Genomic DNA, 22110 nt, shown 5'->3' on the forward strand with positions numbered 1-22110 from the left:
AAGCCAGCTGCAAAATTAACTACAACTGTTGTTTATTCAAGGTCATGAAGCAACTGTGAAATAGCATAATGACCTCTTTTTTTTAAAGACTTTTGCTTTCTTATCAATGACACCTTACAGCCACTTTGCCAGTCCTATCTATTACTGGTGATACCTAATCACTGAACTGCCTTTGCCTTGCAGGAGCGCCCAACCCATAGCGGATCCCTACTTCTAAGCCCACCTCAGAGATGTGGACCAATCCACTATTGACTCTTGCTTCCCTTAGACTTTAAGAGTCATGTAGTAAGAAGCCAAACATTAGAAAATATGCTTCCCTAATCTCTCTTGTGGAGTGGCGTTTTTGTTTCCCTTGAAGTTGCCTCCCTTGCTGTATCAGGTCAGTAAGTATGACCTTGACAGGCTTCAGGCTTTTTCCTGGTGGTTTTTGATTTATTAGGCTTTAACAGATAATTGTTAGTAATAATAATAATAATAATAATAATAATAATAATAATGAGGAGGAGGAGGAGGAGGGCAAGGAAAAATAGTAGTGCAGACAACAAAATAAATTTTCAAATGACTAGAAAGCAATGAAAAGGTGCTAAACATCATAATTCATAGGGAAGTCTAAAACAAACCCACAGAGGGGTTGCCTGGGTGGCTCAGTTGGTTAAGCATCCGACGATCTCAGCTCAGGTCATGATCTCACAGTTCATGAGTTCAAGTCCTGCATCAGGCTCTGAGTTGATTGCCCGGAGCCTGCTTGGGATTCTGTCTCTTCTTCTCTCTGCCCCTCACCTGCTTGTGCTCTCTCTCTATCAATCTCTCTCTCAAAAATAAATAAATAAACTTAAAAAGTTAAAATTAAATAAAGTAAAATAAAATAAAGTAATAAAATAAACCCACAAGGGTGCCTGGCTGGCTCAGTCCATAGAGCATGCAACTCTTGATCTTAGGGTTGTGAGTTCTATCCCCGCTTGGGTGTAGAACTTACTTTAAGCAAAACAAACAAACAGACAAACAAAAACACTTAAAATAAAATAAATCCACAAGGAGGCATAGCTATACATACATATATATGTGTGTATATATATATATATATACACGTATGTGTGTGTATTTGTGTGTGTATATATATATACCCTCCCTAGAATAGCTAGTTTTTAATTTTTTTTTAATGTTTATTTATTTTTGTGACAGAGAGAGACAGAGCATGAACAGGGGAGGGGCAGAGAGAGAGGGAGACACAGAATCTGAAACAGGCTCCAGGCTCTGAGCTGTCAGCACAGAGCCCGACGCGGGGCTCGAACTCACGGACCGTGAGAGCATGACCTGAGCTGAAGCTGGACGCTTAACCGACTGAGCCACCCAGGCGCCCCAGAATAGCTAGTTTTTATAAGCTGAAGATATCAAGAATTGGAGAACATATGGAATAGCTACATCTACACACTGTTGGAACCATGAATTGTAACATTTTAGGAAAACTGATGATCAGTATTTTCAAATGTAACTAATTTTGGATATTGTATTCCTGCCTGAGCAGTATAATTTCCAAATCTGTGCATTTAATTATTATACAATGCTACTTCCTTCCCTCCTCCCCTGAAATTTGTTATATTCAATATTTCCTATAACTAAATGAGAGAAAAAACATAACATCTATTTAAAAGAAAATTCCCATGTAAGAAATGTCATCTACTACAGTATCCTTTTCCACATAATAAGAAGTAATGATTTATGGTTCCCATGACACTTAGCTCGTTATCAAATAAAAGTGAAGAATAATAAGCATTGCCATAGGCAGGTAATGTTCTTTTTCTTTATGTTTATAATCACATTAAACATGATATTTTCAGCATCATTGCTCAACTTATATACTTCTTGAGCTTGTACTTTTGAAGAGTTAATTTCTAAATTTTAGTATAATCTAATTATGAGGAAAACTTTTACATATTTTATAAAATATTTTGCAATATATTATAAAAATACATCTTATGTCAGAAATCCGTTATTAAATAAAAAAGTATATATGTTCACTTTATATTTAAAACCGCTACTTTTCATACATAAAGTTCAAAATACATTTTTCATGTAGGCTAAAAAAATAAGAAACTATTTTAGATTTAGAAAATTAGAGACTTGGTACTTAGGTCATTAACTTCTCTGTGGACAATTCACTTACATTTTTTGAATCTCATTCATTTTTTAATTTCATTTGTTAATTAGGATCATCTATGTTTTTTATTTTATACATATTCTAATAATTATTATAACATATTTATGTATATAGCAGTAATTAACATTATAGAGAATATCTTTGGAACCTTTTATTTGTACTACTACATTTAACCACCAAAGGCAGCTGAGAGAGTCAGTCTTCCAAAATTAAACAACCTTCCTAATGAAAGGTAAATATTGACTTGCCTAAGACCTAAAAATGCCTACCATCCTGGAAAAGGAACTGGCTTTCTCTGAAACTCAGGAGAAATGAGCTATGGTTCATTGATTAAAATGATTGCTCCTGTTTAAATGCAAGGATTGAACACTTTTAAGTCTTGAATCCCACCACTTCTCCAACATTTGATCACAACAAGAGGTCAAGCTGGTGTATCTAGGAATGCCACAGTGGATAATTCTACCTGGAGATATCCATACCACCAAGCTACAATTGCAAGGCTTGAACTGTCAGTTCTATCTGGGCAGGGCCTGTTCACTCAGCTACCATAGTTGATAAATTGGCATCCAGGGGTAAAAGCTGGTGTTTCCCTAATCATGCAGCTTGTGTTCTCATCACTCCAAGAGTCAATGTTCTAATTGCAGAACAGGAGACCAGAGCGAATAAGAGTCGTTTGCTTTTATTAACATTACCACTATTGATGAAATCATTAAATGAAAGACTTTAGAAAACATAACATTAATTCTGTTGATAATGTATTTTCTTATTGCCTTCTGATTTTGTTTACTTCCTCATTAAAAATTACATATTCTTACTAAGAAATATCCCCAAGAATGTTTGTTTAATATATATAAATCACACAGCTCATATTCTCAACTGTACACAATACATTAGAATATTTCCACAGTAGAGTGGAAAGGGAAAATAATTTAGAGTTATATTAGTCTAGTTTGTTTCTCACTAGAGGCACAACTCTGACACGAAAATCACTAGTTTCTCATTTGTAAAAGAAAAATAAGCTTTACTAAGTTGAAAAATAGACATAATTTATATAATTTTGCTGTCTACATTAGTGTTTAACATTTAGTAAACTTCTGGTAAGTGGATTATATTAGTGATTATTGTTGAATATGTGGTATTATTAGATGGAAATATATGAAAAAGAATAAATAAAGGTATGAATAACTCAAGTAATACTTATTTCAAATAAAAATAACAAACTAGATCAGGGAATTTGGAGTTTCTGATGCAATTACACTGTTTTAACATGAAAAATTTCTTCTCAAATATTTTAATATAACATTTCAGTTAACAGATTGAAAACTCATCAAAACACCTAATTTTAAATTTTTTTAACGTTTATTTATTTTTGAGACAGAGAGAGACAGAGCATGAGTGGGGGAGGGTCAGAGAGAGGGAGACACAGAATCTGAAACAGGCTCCAGGCTCTGCACTGTCAGCACAAAGCCCGATGTGGGGCTCAAACTCACGGACCATGAGATCATGACCTGAGCCGAAGTAAGACACTTAACCGACTGAGCCACCCAGGCGCCCCAAAACACCTAATTTTTAAATCTGATTTCAAATATGAACAATCAACATGGTAAGTTAACTAATATGATTGAATTGGAGCTATATCTCACTCATTTAACTGTTAGACTACATCAGAGATTTAAAAGAAACAATCTCGTCTTAGGTATTTGGTTTGGAGTTAACAGTAATTATTTGTGCACACCCCCTCCTTTCTCCCCACTCCCCCATTTTCCATAGCATATAGTTCATATCAGGTCACTTGACACTTACTGTATTGTCTTTGTTGATTAGCAACTTATTTTTCAGATATTATGTTGTTGCCAACAAGTGTCTAACAAACGATAAATTTTTAATGAATCTTTTTTTTTGCCTTTTATGAAACATTGGTAAAGAGTTAATACCTTGTCTAGTTAGAATTTTATTTTATTTCATTTTTTTAATGTTTATTTTTTTTGAGAGAGAGAAAGAGACGGGTGGGGGAGAGGCAGAGAGAGAGGGAGACACAGAATCCGAAGCAGCTCCAGGCTCTGAGCTGTCAGCACAGAGCCCGACACGGGGCTCGAACCCATGAACCGTGAGGTCATGACCTGAGCCCAAGTCAGACACTTAACCGACTGAGCCACCCAGGCGCCCCTAGTTAGAATTTTATATTAATAACACTAACTTATTTTGTTTCATGTCCTTCTGTGCCTTTTGTTTCCAAGGTAGTGTAAAGTAACAAATACTTGCATTGTTTTGGGAAAAAATGAAAAAGAGAAAAAGTTTAAACACTTTGAAATCATATAAATGTTCAATTATTACAATACTTAATGGAATAACTTGCTTAATATGTGGCTAACTTTTTATTATATCATTTTAAAAATAGAGTGCCTGGGTGGCTTAGTCACTTAAGCGTCCAACTTTGGCTCAGGTCGTGATATCACGGTTCAGGAGTTGGAGGCCCTCGACAGGCTCTGTGCTGACAGCTCAGAGCCTGGAGCCTGCTTCAGGTTCTGTGTCTTCCTATCTTTGTGCCCCTCCCCCACTCATGCTCTGTCTCTCTGTCTCTCTGTCTCTCTCTCTCTGTGTCAAAAATAAATAAACGTTTTAAAAAAATGAACAATTAAGTAACTGCCTAGAATATTTTGTTATCTACAAACTACAAAAATATCTACAAAGTAATATCTACAAATATTAGCATAAGATTTAAACTAGTCTTCCTAATCACATCTGTCTGTGCTTTGGGATTCAAAGCACATATTATAATCAAAGTTTTTACTACCCATCTTAAGGAACATAGAATTAGAAAGGTTGGAAAGTTCTCCTTATCATTTTTGTTGTTGTTGTTTCTTATGTTTATTTATTTTTGAGAGAGAGAAAGAGACAGACTATGAGTGGGTAAGGAGGGGAAAGAGAGAGAGACACAGAATCCAAAGCAGGCTCCAGGCTCTGAGCTGTTGGCAGGAAGCCCAACACTGGACTTGAAATCATGAACTGTGAGATCATGACCTGAGCCAAAGTCAGACACTTAACCGAGTGAGCCACCCAGGTGCCCTCCTTATTATTCTTTAATCATCAACAAAATTACCTTTCTTAAATTAAAATTTATCTCGATATAATTACAGGTTCTCATGTAATTGTAAGAACACAGAGAGATTCCATGTATCCTTTAATATCTTGCAGGACTAGGCATAGTGCAATATGAATGCCATAATAAAGATATTGACTTGGAGATATAGAGCTTTCCCATCATCAAAGGATCCTTCATGTTGTCCTTTTATAACCACACCCATTTTCCCATTATTCCACTTCCTCTGACAACCACTAATCTATTCTCCATTTCTGCAATTTTGTCATTTCAAAAAGGTTATATAGGTGGAATTATCCAATATATAACCTTTCAGGACTGACTTGTTCACTGCGCAGAATTGACTTTTTCACTGAGCAACCTTTAGGTTGTTGCATGTGTCAACAGCCTGTTGCTTTTTATTATTGGGTAGTATTCCATGGCAGGAATGGGCCACCACAGTCTGCAAAGTCATTTACCCATTGAAGGACATCTCAGTGTTTCTTGTTTTTGGCTATTATAAACAAAACTGCTTTAAACATCTGCGTACAGGTTTATGTATGAACATATTCTTTATTTCTCTGGGACAAACGTAACTGCAATCTTTGAGGAGAAAAAAAAATACATACAATGCTACTAGGGAGACTTTTACATTATTGTTCCCTGAGAAAAAGAAAGCCAAATTTGTTGTCACTGGTATTATCCACCCTTTTACCTAGATTTAATTAATTTCAATGATTTGTCACTCATGATTTAACAGAATAAACATGTTTGTGCTAAAAAGAGAATATAATTTACTATCATACCTGAATTTACTATCACACCTGAATTTAAATGAGATAATTTTCTTCATTTGATAATATTGTACTCAACACCAGAAACTTGGTTCAGTGCCACATCATCTTCCAATATACCCAACAATTGATAGATTTTAACTCCATTTAAGGATTATCAGTTAACTGTCATTTAGACACAATTTTAATATTTTTATGATCTACTTTAATCCTAGACAAAAATTTATACGTGGTACATAATTGCAACTTTAATTTTTAGCACTTTCTTCTGAAGGAGCAAAAATATTATATATAAGGTCTCTGTTTTTCTGCACACAATTTCATTGCACATATTGATACATCTTTGAAAATAAATAAACATATTTCAGGTCAGACATTATGGATTGAAAAAGACCTCCGAATGGTATTAACATGTGGTAAAAATGAAGGGAAAGAATAGCATGAGGGGAGAAAGCAGAAATGAGGGGAAAGCTCTTTTCAACCTAATTGTGAAACTGTGACATCTGACTCTGCTTCAGGCACTTTGGGGTATAAAGAGCATTGGCATTCCAAAGTCAGCTTATAGGACACCATGAAACAGGCAAAGCATGAGAACACAGACATTTGCATGCTATGTAGAATAAAGGAGACAAGCCAGTGCACTGTGATAATGGAGAAGAGACACTTATTGCAGGCTGGGAAGTCAAAGATAGGTCAGGGTTGCCAAAGAAGGCTCTTAGCACTCAATTGAGTATTGAGGAATAAGGCTGAGAAAGCCCTCAGGCCACCTGGCTGGCTCCGTAGGTTAAGCATTGGACGCTTGACCTTGACTCTGGTCATGATCTCAAGGTTCCTGAGTTCAAGCCCTATGTCAGGCTCTGACAAAGCACAGCCTGCTTGCGATTCTCTCTCTCTCCCTCTCTCTGTGCCCCTCCCTCCAAAAAAATAAATAAATAAACTTTATTAAAAAAAAAAAAGGGTGAGAGAGCCAGTAAAGAGGTTAAAAGGTCTTCAGACACAGGGAACAGAAAAAAATTGAGGCAACAAATAAAGGATGTATGTGTTGAAAACTTCTGTAGTTTGGTAACAGTGAAGTAAAAATGTGACAGAGAGATGAGAGAGAATGGTAGAAAAATAGGAGGGGCCTTGTGCCATGTCCTAAGAGGATTTTAAGAAGAATGATGACAAATGCAGATTGATTTTGTGCCTGTGACTTGGGTCTCAGTGTGGAGGTCACATAGGAGGTAAGCAAAAGTAAATATCAGGGGTCACATATGTGTTGATCATAATAATCAATTTTTTTTAATTTGTACAAAATTGATATAACCCAAAATGTAATATACCCCAAGGATATAAGCTATGACAGAGTGACAATGGGCAAAGAAAAAAAAATGAGGGGTTGAAGGAATATATACAAGATGGATTCAGCCAGATTTGATGCTGAGGAAATAGAAAAAAAATAAATAAATAAATAGGTCCCTTTTGACTTTACTGAGTAGATGATACTGCCTTGCTGAATTCAGGAAAACAACACAATTAATTTAAGGGAGGAAGCAGACCTGGTCACTCAAGGTTGGGGTTATTTTCCTGGTGCTTTTAAACCCTCAACAAAATAATGCTTTGGGCGAATTATTGTTGTAAAACTATACAGAAGTTGCCTGCATTGTAATGTGCCACTCATATTCAAGAGGCTATCTCTAACTGGATGTTAAGAATAAAGAACCTAGGCACTCACTACATCAAGTATTTCTGAATATACAAATACTTGTACTAGATTAGTAGTATATTTTAAACAATGCCTTCTGAATTTTCCTAAAAATATTTTTCAAAGGCTCTATCTGACCCTCTGGTACTATTGACCACCTGGACCACCTTAAATATAGTTTAACCATTTTATATAAGCAGGTTTTATGTCACAGAAGTACAGTCCACTAATACATCGTAATAAAAGGTGTTAATAAACCAAACGTTTATGCTTTCCCATGCTAAAGCATGTCTAGCAGAAAAAAGGAGGAATGCTCATTAAAATAAAGCACAATAGGAAAATCAATATAGGAGCTAGAAAAGCCAAAAGACCTAATTAGAAAATTAGAGTTAATTCAACATATAATATCTGAATAGATACATGTGACTATCCGAATCTTTAGATGTAGCACATTCGTGATTAGAAAGGATATATTATGCGAATAGCTATACTTTAAAATGCAATTTTGTATTTCTTAGAATCTACAATAAAATCGCCAAGGAAAACTCTAAATATGCCAAATAAATTGAAATTTTATTTAGAAGAAGATTATGGAGAATATTATAAAGAATAACCAATTAGATCTTTGGATTATGTATAGATTTTAACACATTCAAGATGATCTATTATTGCAAACATCACTACATCACCAACATTTGTGTGTGTGCTTCTCCAAATATGAGACTGTGTCGTAAAAGCACACAAAATATGAGGCACAAGTTCTCAGCAAACCAGACAGCACTTTGATGTATTATGTGACATCCATATGCACAAATGTATGTATATACATATACTTAACATCTACTTATACAAGGAAGCAAGTATTTATTGTATTTTACATAAGAGTGTTTATCCTTATAAAACAGTAGACTAAAAATAAAATTTGAGGAAAAATGATTAACAAAGGATGAATAAAATAATCCATCAATTCAATTTTTACAAATTCGTAAATGTTAGTTATTTGAAAATGTAAAATTATCTCATATTGCAGCTTATGTCAACAAGAACAGCAAGTGTTTTTATGTATAAAATTTAAACATAAGTTCTTAGACAAAAATGTTGTGTTCACAGGTAAATCGAAACACTTTAGTTGATGGAATAATTTTTGTGTTATTGCAAATATAGCTGATTTGAAACATTAGGTCGAAAGATGGCAGAACAGCATGGAAGTTTTTTGTGTGTCTCGCGTCCATGAAATACAGCCAGACCAACACTAAACCATCCTGCACACCTAGAAAACTGATCTGAGGATTAACACAACAATCTGCACAACCTGAACCACAGAACTCAGCAGGTATGCGGCGCGGAGAGGTGAACTGGGGGATAGAGAAGCTGCGGAGGGCAGAGAGCAGCTTTTGCAAGTGGAGAGAGGACAGAGATGGGGCGGGGGGGAAATATGGGAAAAGCACCCCCCCCCCAAAGCAGCTGGAGAGAAAGTGGAAAAGTGTAAACAGCCACAGGGACTGAACTAAAAAGGGAGAAAGGAGAAAGGAGAGGGTTTATATTCCATTATAACTCTATAAACAGGGGGAGTGCAGAGTCTGAAATGCCGCAGCTCAATACCTGGTGGTGCTCTGGTGAGAAGGGCGAATTCCCAGGAGCAGAGTGGAGTCCGGGGTTTTTCAGGCCACATGGGAGAGGCGGTTCCCCTGCTGGGAGGACACCTGGTAGAGGCTGTGTGGGTCCCCCAAAGGCAAGGCCCCGTGGACCTGGGGGGAACAACCACATTTGCTGGTGCTAGAACAAGGTCGTTAAGGGTGAAGCCTGGTGCCAGATGTGTGTTGTGATTTTCCATAATCCCTGAAACGCTGCTGCTACACAATCGTGTGACCTTTTCCAGGGGCGGGCTGGCACCCGGCCACGGTCTCTGGGCATAGGTGGCAGCAGCATGGTCCCGCTAACGTACCTGGGTGTGGCCAGCACCCGGCCATTGCTCGGTGAGAACCTCCTGCAGAAGGGGCAGAACAGATCAAAGCCGCAGTCCCTCAGAAGTAAGGGGTTGGGAAAAACAGCCACATCTGAGACAAAACTCAGGAGGGAGGTGCTGCTTGGGGCCTGGTCACGGACTGTGTAAAAATGGGGAATGGACGGAAGCCAAATACAAAGGACAGGTGCACAACTGCTGATCTGGAAGAACAGAGGTTCGATACTAGAGACTGGGTATGTGGGTGACGACATTTTGACCGCTCCTGCGCATTCGCATACACACCTATGAGTGCCGCAGTAATCCACCCCAGTAGGCTAGCAGCGCCATCTACTGGGGAACGGAGCCATTACACTGAGCCCCGCCCAACTGGGCCAACCTCCCTCTTCAGGAACACAAGTCTCTCCACCTGCTTAGTTTAGGACTATAAAGTGCTTCATAGTTAGACTTCTGGGGGAAAACAATGTAATTTCAGTCGTGTTTCAGCCTGTTCAATGGTCCATCTATTCAATTTTCTTTCTTTTTTTCCCTTTTTTCTTTTTTCATTTCTTTTCTTTTTCTTGAATACAGAGACAGAAAAAATTCATTTTTATTTTCAATTTTTATTAAAAAATATATTTGTTTTTTCTACTATATGTTTTACTTTGGTGTAATTTTTTTTCAAATTCTATTTTACTTCCATCATTTCAATTTAGTCTATTCACTGTATTCATTTTTTCAAATTTACAAACGATTTCCTTTTTGTTTTCTTTTTTCTTTCCCCTTTTTTCTCTAATCCATCAAGGCCCCTTCAACACCCAGACCAAAACACACCTAGGATCCAGGATCATTTATTCGATTTTGTGTGTTTGTTTTTATTTTTTTTAACTTTAATATGTTTTTTACTCTTAATTTTTTTACCCCATTAATTCCTTTTCTCCCTTCAAAATGACAAAACGAAGGAATTCACCCAAAAGAAAGAGCAGGAAGAAATGACAGCGAAGGAGTTAACCAATACAGATACAAGCAAGATGTCTGAACCAGAATTTAGAATCACGATAATAAGAATATTAGCTGGAGTCAAAAATAGATTAGAATCCCTTTCTGCAGAGATAAAAGAAGTAAAAGCTAGTCAGGACGAAATTTTAAAAAATGCTATAACTGAGCTGCAATCTCGAATGGATGCCACAGCGGCAAGGATGGATGAGGCAGAAGAGAATCAGTGATATAGAGGACAAACTTATGGATAATAATGAAGCAGAAATAATGAGGGAGATTAAGGCAAAAGAGCCTGATTCAAGAATTAGAGAAATCAGTGACTCAATGAAAAGGAAAAACATCAGAATTATAGGGGTCCCAGAAGAGGAAGAGAGAGAAATTGGGGTAGAAGGGTTATGTGAGCAAATCATAGTGGAAAACATTCCTAACGTGGGGAAAGACACAGACATCAAAATCCAGGAAGTACAGAGGACCCCCATTAGATTCAACAAAAACTGGCCATCAACAAGGCATATCATAGTCAAATTCACAAAATACTCAGGCAAGGAGAGAATCATGAAAGCAGCAAGGGAAAAAAAAGTCCCTAACTTACAAGGGAAGACAGATCAGGTTTCCAGCAGACCTATCCACAGAAACTTGGCAGGCCAGAAAGGAGTGGAGGGATATATTCACTGTGCTGAATTCAGAAAAATATGCAGCCAAGAATTCTTTATCCATCAAGGTTGTCATTCCAAATAGAAGGAGAGATAAAAAGTTTCCCAAACAAAAATTAAAGGAGTCTGTGACCACTAAACCAGCCCTGCAAAAAAATTTGAGGGGGACACTCTGAGGGGAGAAAAGATGAAAAAAAGTAATGAATAAATAAAGACCAAAAGCAAAAAAGACTAGACAGGACCAGAGAACACCACCAGAAACTCCAAGTCTACAAGCAATATAATGGCAATAAATTCGATCTCTCAGTACTCACTCTTAACATCAATGGACTCAATGCTCCAGTCAAAAGACATAGGGTAACAGAATGGATAAGAAAACAAGATCCATCTATATTCTCTTTACAAGAGACCCACTTTAGACCTAAAGACACCTTCAGATTGAAAATAAGGGGATGGAGAACCATCTATCATGCTAATGGCCAACAAAAGAAAGCTGGAGTAGCCATACTTATATCAGACAATCTACACTTTAAAATAAAGTCTGTATCAAGAGATGCAGAAGGACATTATATCATAATCAAGGGGTCTATCCACCAAGAAGACCTAACAATTGTAAATATTTATGCACCAAATGTGAAAGCATCCAAATATATAAATCAATTAATCACAAACATAAAGAGACTCATTGATAGTAATACCGTAATAGTACGGGACTTCAACACCCCACTACAGCAATAGACAGATCATATAATCAAAAAGTCAACAAGGAAACAATGGCTTTGAATGATACACTGGACCAGATGGACTTAACAGATATATTCAGAACATTTCATCCTAAAGCAGCAGAATACACATTCTTGTCCAGTGCACATGGAAAGTTCTCCAGAATAGACCACATACTAGGACACAAATCAGCCATGAACAAGTACAAAAAGATTGACATCATACCATGCATATTTCCAGACCACAATGCTATGAAACTCGAAATCAACCACAAGAAAAAATTTGGAAAGGTAACAAATACTTGGAGACTGAAGAACATCCTACTAAATAATTAATGGGCTAACCAAGAAGTTAAAGAGGAAATTAAAAAGTATGTGGAAGCCAATGAAAATGACAACACCACAACCCAAAACCTCTGGGATGCATCAAAGGCAGTCATAAGAGGAAAGTATATAGCAATCCAGGCCTTCCTAAAGAAGGAAGAAAGGTCACAGATACACAACCTAACCTTACACCTTAAAGAGCTGGAAAAAGAACAGCAAATAAAACCCCAAAACAGCAGAAGACAGGAAATAATAAAGATTAGAGCAGAAATTAGTGCTATCGAAACCAAAAAACCAGTAGAACAGATCAGTGAAACCAGAAGCTAGTTCTTTGAAAGAATTACCAAATTGATAAACCCCTAGCCTGTTTGATCAAAAAGAAAAAGGAAAGGACCCAAATAAATAAAATAAGAAAGAAAGAGGAGAGATCACAAACAACACAGCAGAAATAAAACCAATGATAAGAGAATATTATGAGCAATTATATGCCAATAAAAAAGGCAATCTGGAAGAAATGGACAAATTACTAGAAACATAAACGCTACCAAAACTGAAACAGGAAGAAATATAAAATGTGAACAGAACCATAACCAGTAAAGAAATCAAGTCTGTAATCAAAAATCTCCCAAAAAACAAGAGTCCAGGGCCAGATGGCTTTCCAGGGGAATTCTACCAAACATTTAAGGAAGAGTTAACACCTATTCTCCTGAAGCTGTTCCAAAAAATAGAAATGGAAGGAAAACTTCCAAACTCTTTCTATGAAGCCAGAATTACTTTGATTCCAAAAGGAGACAGAGGCCCCACTAAAAAGGAGAACTATAGACCAATTTCCCTGATGAACATGGATGCAAAAATCCTCAAGATATTAGCCAACCGTCTCCAACAATACAATAAATTTTTGTTTTCACCATGACAAAATGGGATTCAGGGCTGGTTCAATATCCACAAAACAATCAGTGTGATTCATCACATCAATAAAATAAAGGACAAGAACCATATGATCCTCTCAATAGAAGCAGAGAAATCATTTGACAAAATACAGCATCCTTCCTTGATAAAAACTCTCGAGAAAGTAGGGATAGAAGGATCATACATCAAGATCATCAAAGCCATATGCAAAAGACCCAATGCTAATATCATCCTCAATGGGGAAAAACTGAGAGCTTTTCCCCTAAGGTCAGGAACAAGACAGGGATGTCCACTCTCGCACTGTTATTCAACATAATATTGGAAGTCTTAGCCTCTGCAATCAGACAACACAAAGAAATAACTGTCACCCAAATCAGCCGGAAGGAGGTCCAACTTTCACTCTTTGCAGATGACATGATACTCTGTATGGAAAACCCAAAAGATTCCACAAAAAAACTGCTAGAACTGATTCATGAATTCAGCAAAGTTGCAGGATAGAAAATCAATGCACAGAAATCGGTTGCATTCCTATACACCAACAATGAAGCAACAGAAAGAGAAATCAAGGAATCGATCCCATTTACAATTGCACCAAAAACCATAAAATACCTAGGAATAAATCTAACCAAAGAGGTGAAAAATCTATACACTGAAAACTATAGAAAGCTTATCAAAGAAATTGAAGAAGACACACAAAAAAATGGAGAAATATTCCATGCTCCTGGATAGGAAGAGCAAATATTGTTAAAATGTTGATACTATCCAAAGCAATCTACATATTCAATGCGATCCTTATCAAAATAACACCAGCATTCTTCACAGAGCTAGAACAAATAATCCTAAAAATTGTATGGAACCAGAAAAGACCCCGGATAGCCAAAGCAATCTTGAAAAAGAAAACCAAAGCTGGAGGCCTCACTATCCCAGACTTCAAGCTATACTACAAAGCTGTAATGATCAAGACAATATGGTACTGGCACAAAAACAGACACTCACATCAATGGGACAGAATAGAGAACCCAAAAATGGACCCACAAATGTATGGCCAACTAATCTTTGACAAAGCAGGAAAGAATATTCAATGGAATAAAGACAGTCTCTTCAGCAAGTGGTGCTGGGAAAACTGGACAATGACATGCAGAAGACCACTTTCTTACACCACTTTCTTACACCGTACACAAAAATAAAGTCAAAATGGATGAAAGACCTAAATGTAAGACAGGACACCATCAAAATCCTCAAGGAGAAAGCAGGGAAAAACTTCTTTGACCTTGGCGGCAGCAACTTCTTACTCAACACATCTCCAGAGGCAAGGGAAACAAAAGCAAAAATGAACTAGTGGGACCTCATCAGAATAAAAAAGCTTCTGCACAGTGAAGGAAACAATCAGCAAAACTAAAAGGCAGCCAACGGAATGGGAGAAGATATTTGCAAATGACCTATCATATAAAGAGTTATTATCCAAAATCTATAAAGAACTTATCAAACTCAACACCCAAAAACCAAATAATCCAGTGAAGAAATGGGCAAAAGACGTGAATAGACACTTCTCCAAAGAAGACATCCAGATGGCCAACCAACACATGAAAAAAATGCTCAACATCACTCAACATCAGGGAAACACAAATCAAAACCACAATGAGATACCACCTCACACCTGTCAGAATGGCTAACTTTAACAACTCAGGTAACAACAGATGTTGGCGAGGATGTGGAGAAAGAGGATCTCTTTTGCACGGCTGGTGGGAATGCAAATAGGGGCAGCCACTCTGGAAAACAGTATGGACGTTCCTCTAAAAATTAAAAATAGAACTACCCTATGACCCAGCAATTGCACTACTAGGTATTTATCCAAGGGATACAGATGTGCTGTTTCGAAGGGGCACGTGCACCCCAATGTTTATAGCAGCACTATCAACAATAGCCAAAGTATGGAAAAAGCCCAAATATCCATTGATAGATGAATGGATAAAGAAGATATGGTATATATATACAATGAAGTATTAGTCGGCAATCAAAAAGACTTAAATCTTGCCTTTTGCAAATACGTGGATGGAACTAGAGGGTATTATGCTAAGTGAAATTAGTCAGAGAAAGACAAACATCATATGACTTTACTCATATGAGGACTTTAAGACACAGAACAGATGAACATAAGGGAAGGGAAGCGAAAAATAATATAAAAACAGAGAGGGGGACACAACATAAGAGACTCTTAAATATGGAGAACAAACAAAGGGTTACTGGAGGAGTTGTGGGGGGGGGATGGGCTAAATAGGTAAGGGGCATTAAGGAATCTACTCCTGAAATCATTGTTGCACTATATGCTAACTAATTTAGATGTAAATTAAAAAAATAAAATTTAAATTTAAAAAAATTTAAAAAAAAGAAATAGACATTATGTCATGGCTGAAACTTCTTTCCTTTGATTAGTAGCTTTATTTTCGTTGCATCATGTTTAGAGCAAGCAAACACAGATTTAGATGGATCACAGCAAATTGTTTTTTAAAAAGTTAAATGATTTAATAGGCACCTGGGTGGCTCAGTTGGTTAAGTATCCCAACTCCAGCTCCGGTCATGATCTCAGTTTGTGAGTTCGAGGCCCACATCAGGCTCTCTGCTGTAAGCACAGACCCTGCTTCGGATCCTCAGTCCCTGCTTCTCACTGCCCCTCCCCTGCTCATTCTCTCTCTCTTTCTCTGTCTCTCACTCTGTCTCAATAAAAAGTTAAATGATTTAAAATGATCATTTTATTAAAAAAAAACAAAATTTTCTGAACAATAGCATTAAATGTAATCAATGTTATTGAGAATAATGTCTGCATTTTGCTACTGGATTATACCTTGCCAGATGTGTTTTTAACATGTACGTGACTCACATTAATTTAAATAAAAATCTTAACATGACAACATCACTCTTATGACTTTAAATAAAAGGAAAAAGTGTACATACTAAAGTGATTCATTTGTATTTATAAAGCATTCAATATTGTTCTCTTTATAGAAATATTTTGCTTGATGCTTTCAGCTTTCAGAAGCATATGCTTTATCTGAAGTCTCTTCTGATTGTAGATCTTGTCTTCTAAATCTTTCTCTCTAAGAGTATTAAGAAAGTTATCTGAACAGCAAGAAATAAAGCTACTTTTTACTCAGATAAATACTAGCGTCAAGCACACTTTTCCCAGTAAGAATGTGGGCATTGATGAAATTAGATGCAGTGAAGGGGTTCCTGAATTGTTTCCCTTAGGTAATCACTCCCGGTGTGATTTGGAGAGTTGTCTTGTGAGTTGTGCTGTGGGGCTAGAACCCTTCAGCTGCATTTTTTTCACATCTTGATAATCCCCAGCCTTCTTTCTCCCAGGAAATCTCTCTGTAAATACTTGTTTATTATTTCACAGATATCAATTGTGGTACATTAAGCAAATATTCCAAAGTAAAAAATAATAAGACCTACATTTAATGATAATAAAACTGACTAAAAATATTGGTGAGTTTCTAATTCATCACTAAGTGGCTTTTAATGAACTTGTATCTATGTGTGGTATGAAACGACTACTGTTTTTGAGGAGAAATATCCTCTGGTTCCTGTAATTTATTTGCTTGGCACAGCTGTCATTAAATCCAACATATCTTTATATAAGTAATTTCATTCATTTTTCGCTTTTAAAAGTAAAGTTAAAATGCACAGCATGGCATTTTATAATTTAAAATGAAAGCATATTGTGAGGTTATACCAGGGAAAGTTAGAAAGCACACAGCTTTATTGTTATGTTAAGTGAACCTCTTCCTCTAGCTGCAGTGCAGAATATCCCAAGAGATGTGGCCTTACCAACCTTATCCTGAATTCCTTGCAGAACAGCCACGAGGTCAGGCTGGAAGCCCCGAATGCCACCCTAATGGAGAGCATGTTGAGTGCTGTGCTGATGTGAGATAGGCTAATGAAATGCTTCAGCACTCAGACACCTAATACCATATCCATCTGGAAGACTTACTCAATATGCACCAGGCAGGTACTGGAGAAGAGCTACGGGAGCTCAGTATTCATCAGTGTATAAGTGCATATTATAAAGTGAAAACACAAGTGCACTACTAGAAGTTCCAGCTATTGGGAGAACATCCCTTCACCATTGTCCTTCAAGGATATCCCAGAAAAGAGCTGTAGTACTACAGCTGGCCGCTTTCAGGTACTGCCTATCATATGGAACCATCTCTAAACCAAGTCTGAGTCTTCCCTTCCCCTGCCAACTGATCTTAAGGAATTCTCCAGGAGACCACAGGTCCAGGCTGGAAGAGAGAAAACAGCATAGCAGGAGTGGGGACCATGGACATTTGGGCTACTTCTTTATGTGACGCACTTGTGCCGTTAGGGCCTGCCTAGGCTCTGCCACATATATACCATTTACATTGGTTGGCGGAATGATGCTATGCACAGCCACCTTTACGGTTTGGTGGCTCATGTAACACCCAGTTCATGATGGGCAGCTCAGATCCCATGGTGGCCCGTGGCTAAGTGTTTGGTCTCTAGAGAGGCCTAGTAGCAGGCAAGAAACTGCTTCTCAGAAAGATGGTAGCTATCTGTGGAGGATAGCAGATCTTTGCTCTCAAATCCTAAGGGTCTGCACTGTTATTCACCATTAGGGCCTTACCAAAGGCTCGAAACAGCATCCCTATTGTCATTTTTATACTTCAGTCACCACTGAGTTTGCTGCATCACCTGGTCCAAGTGGCAGGCACCCTACACAGCAGTCTGGAACCTACTGCACAGCCTTGTTTTGTTCTGCACCCTGCTCAAAACCAGCAGCTTTTCTGGTCTCTTGATAAATGGGTTGGAGTAACACCCAAAAGAGAAATAGGTGCCTCCAAAGACCAAAGACGCTCGCTACGCATTGTGCGTCATCTCTGGTTGTAGGATGACTCAGATGGAACAAATCCTAGGCGCACCAGAACCGAGCAGCCAATGCCGAGATCTGCGTGAATCAGACTATTCTGTGGTGTTTGACTCAGCATGCTGTCTGTCACCGAAACTATACTCACTTTAGCTCTGGTAGCTGAGTGCCATCACTTTGCCCTACCACCCAAGCATCTAATTACTGCCACTGCATCCTGGTTTCCTAATTCAGGAACTGCAGTTCCCACTCTGTGGTCGGACCTAAACAGAAGAATAATCACAATGCTATTCAAGGACGTCAGGACTCCTCTCATAAGCGTATCCTGATAATACCAGTGAAAAGCATGCATTCTGGACCCTCATAGTATGTGTGAGTATGTCTGAAATGACAAATATGCTCTGATATTTCAAACTCTCTAAGCCTTTGGATCTCTTCTTCTACATTAATCCAAGACAGCTGTGATATTTCTAACTCATTCACTGTGGACCACCTTTTAATCCAGGTTTCAGCCAACCAAAAAATCAAATGCTGAATCTCTGTTCAGTGAACCTCTATTATTAAATCTGGCCTGTCCAACTTTGTATTCCTGACACCACTATCCCATATCATTATTATCCATCCCCACATATGTTTCCTTGATTTATTAAAAAGAAAACCTCAGGTACATCTTTGCTTTTAATGTTTATTTATTTTCAGAGAGAGAGAGAGAGAGAGAGAGAGAGAGAGAGAGAGAGAGAATGAGAATGAGCAGGGGAGGGGCAGAGAGAGAGTGAGAGAGAGAGAATTCCAAGTCAGCTTTATACTGTCAGTACAGCGCCCTATGTGGGGCTCCAACTCATGAACTGGAAGATCATGACCTAAGCTGAAATCCAGAATTAGATGCCTAACCAACTGAACCATCCAGGCTCCCCCTCAGGTAGTTCTTTTGAAATGTAACACAGCTACTCATGGGTCACATGTTGGATGCACCTCAACTTTAGGGGCCTGCAGGGGCTTGGTTCTACTTCTAGCAAAGGGGAATGGTAAGGCTGGGTTCTAAGGAGAATCAGCATTGTTTTGCACAGCAGCTGTCTCAAGAAAAATCATTACAGTTTTTTTTTAGGCAATACAATATTAATCCCCTCAGACAGCATTGGAAAAGAAGGTACCATGGTGGGTGGAGAGGCCAATACCAGCAAGGGTGGGGAGGCTGCTTCTTGAGATAGGGAGGCAAGGGGTTGGGAGAACCCTTCCACTGATAAAGAAGACTCAACAAAATTTAGAGGCTCAATGCCTCAGTTTCACTATGATCTTCTCACACATTGCTATTTCAAAATACAGGATCCCATTCTTGGGCTTTCTTTTCATTTCCTCCCAAATGTCTGCAGATACTTGATATCCCTTTAGTCAATTTTTATGTTCATTAGCATAAGTTACCTTCTATTCCTTACAACCAAGATATCTATATCATGTATATTTGTATCAACTGCCAAGTTCATAATAGTCAAAAGTATTCTATAGGTAGCAATGTTACAAATTTCGCTGAATAAAGAAAACATCATTTCTTATGGGCATCGTTTCTTACTTTTCTTTTTCTAATTAGGAGGTAATATGTCTCTGAATTATTGGTCTAAATTTAATCAGCAGCAATTTATTTTTTGGCAGTTCTAAATAAAATTAGATCTCAAATTGAACTCAAAGTTCTAAGAGTTACAACCATGCATGCTTTGTAGTATTCAATTTTTTCCAAATGTTCATTAGTGTGGAGGTAGCCATAAAATTCCAAATATGTGATGGAGAAGGGTTTGTGTATTGAAAACACCTGCTAAGGATAATTAGGAACCTTGGTAAAATATGTGAATATTCATGATTTTTTAAAAAAAATATCAATACAACTGGTCCAGATGCTACCTCATAATAATTTATTTTGACCATATTGTGGATTAGATTATGTAGAAAGACAAATCTTGTGTTTAAATTAAATGTGAAAAATAATAAAAAAAAATAAAAAAATGGTTATAAAGTTTTAACCATATGTTGCGGACAAGAAATTTTCCCAGATGCCAAACTCTAAATTACCACCCATCCCTTTGTTCAGTATCACTTAATGAGTGACAACTATGTGCCAAGCACTACTCTAATGACTATTAGAAATACAACAGTAAATGAAAGAGTTAAAATCTCACAGAGCTCATATTTTAGTGAGATAGGACAGATAATACAAAACAAATTATAGAACAGATAAGAGTAGTGATGATGTATATGTAGAATAATTAGTCTTTCAAATTATAAAGAACAGATGCCAGGGAAGTTATTTCTGTAAAGATGAAATTTAAGGAGAGAGATGAATGAAATCAGAGAGCCATATGGAGATCTGGAAAAAGAATATTAGGTAGAAAATATAAGATATATGAAGGCCCTGAGTCTGGGGGAGAAACGTGTGTAAGGAAATGGGGATCAGTATGGCTAGAATACAGTGAATAGAAAGAGAGACAGAAAAAGTGAGTAGTCAGATAATGATTCATATGCCTGAGACACTGTAGGCCATAGTTAGGAACTAGACTTTATTTTCACTATTGGGCAAGTCATTGATTTTATGACTTAGGTTTTGAATATTTAAAAAAATGTTTATGTATTTATTTTGAGAGAGGGAGAGTGCACACAAGCAGGAAAGGGATAAAGAGAGAGGGAGAAAAAGAATCCCAAGTGGGCTCTGTGCTTATAGTACAGAACCCAACGTGGGGATTCTCACAAACCATGAGATCATGATCTGAGCCAGAATCAAGAGTTGGACGCTTAACTGACCTAGCCACCCAGGTGCCCCTATGACTTATGTTTTGAAAGTGCACAGCATTGGTAACTAGATTTTTGGTTCTCTAAAATTTTCCCGTAATGACAACTATGAAGCACTTTATATTCCTGGTCTATTTACTAATGTCTTATTAGAAATTATATGAGAGTTTGAGTTATCTTACATCCTCTGGATTGATTGATCCTCGTATTGATCATGTCAATATTTGCAATTTTAGTAATTCTTTTCTGAGGGTAATGGTATACCATTATGGTTTTCATTCATATTTCCCTGATGACTAATGGGACTGAGCAAGTTTTCATGTGCATATTGGCTATTTGTATATATTCTTTGTGACATATCTGTCCAAAATTTTTGCCATTCTTCTTCTTCTTATTATTATCTTATTGATTCATTAAAGTTAATAATATATTGTATATACATACCTGTCATGTCCATATTGAGCTACATCTATCTATTTATATCTATTTATCTGTCAATGTATCTATCTAATACACACAGATATATGGAATTCCATTGAACTTCAATACATCATATGTTTTTTTTTAAGTTTAATACTTTAAGTGTCTTCATAAAATATTTGCTACATTAAAGTTGCAAAAATATACTATATTATCTCCTAGAATTATTCTACTATAGCTTTATGTTTAGGTATAACTTATTTATTGTAAATTGTGTAAGGTAGAGACTTCAGTGCACGTTTTCATAAACTTATCTGGTTATTTCAGCTCCATTTGTTTCAAAGACTTCTTTCCCCATTGAATAGTCTTTGCATTTTTGTCAAAATGATTTGACCACAAATATGTGGGCCTCTTTCTGAACAATCTGTTCTCTCTCATTGACATATTTTTCTATTATTTCACCAATAATATATTGTTCTGATTATTGAAGTTTTCTCTAAAACTTAAAGACAGGGAGTTCTTTTTCTCAAGATTATTTGGCTTATCTAGGTTATTAATTGTACCATGTAGATATTGGTATGAATTTATTAATATCTACCAATATTTTTCTTGAGATTTATCAGATTTTTCACTGAGTCAATAGATCCATTTTGGTGGTATGGGCATCTTAACAATTACTTGTTCTATCTACTCCATTTAGTTAGATCTTATTTTATTTTCTCTCAGTAAGGTTTTCTAGTTTTCCATGAAGCGCTCTTGAATGTTT

Source organism: Acinonyx jubatus, chromosome E4, assembly GCF_027475565.1.
Source record: "Acinonyx jubatus isolate Ajub_Pintada_27869175 chromosome E4, VMU_Ajub_asm_v1.0, whole genome shotgun sequence".
NCBI classification, from domain to species: domain Eukaryota; kingdom Metazoa; phylum Chordata; class Mammalia; order Carnivora; family Felidae; genus Acinonyx; species Acinonyx jubatus.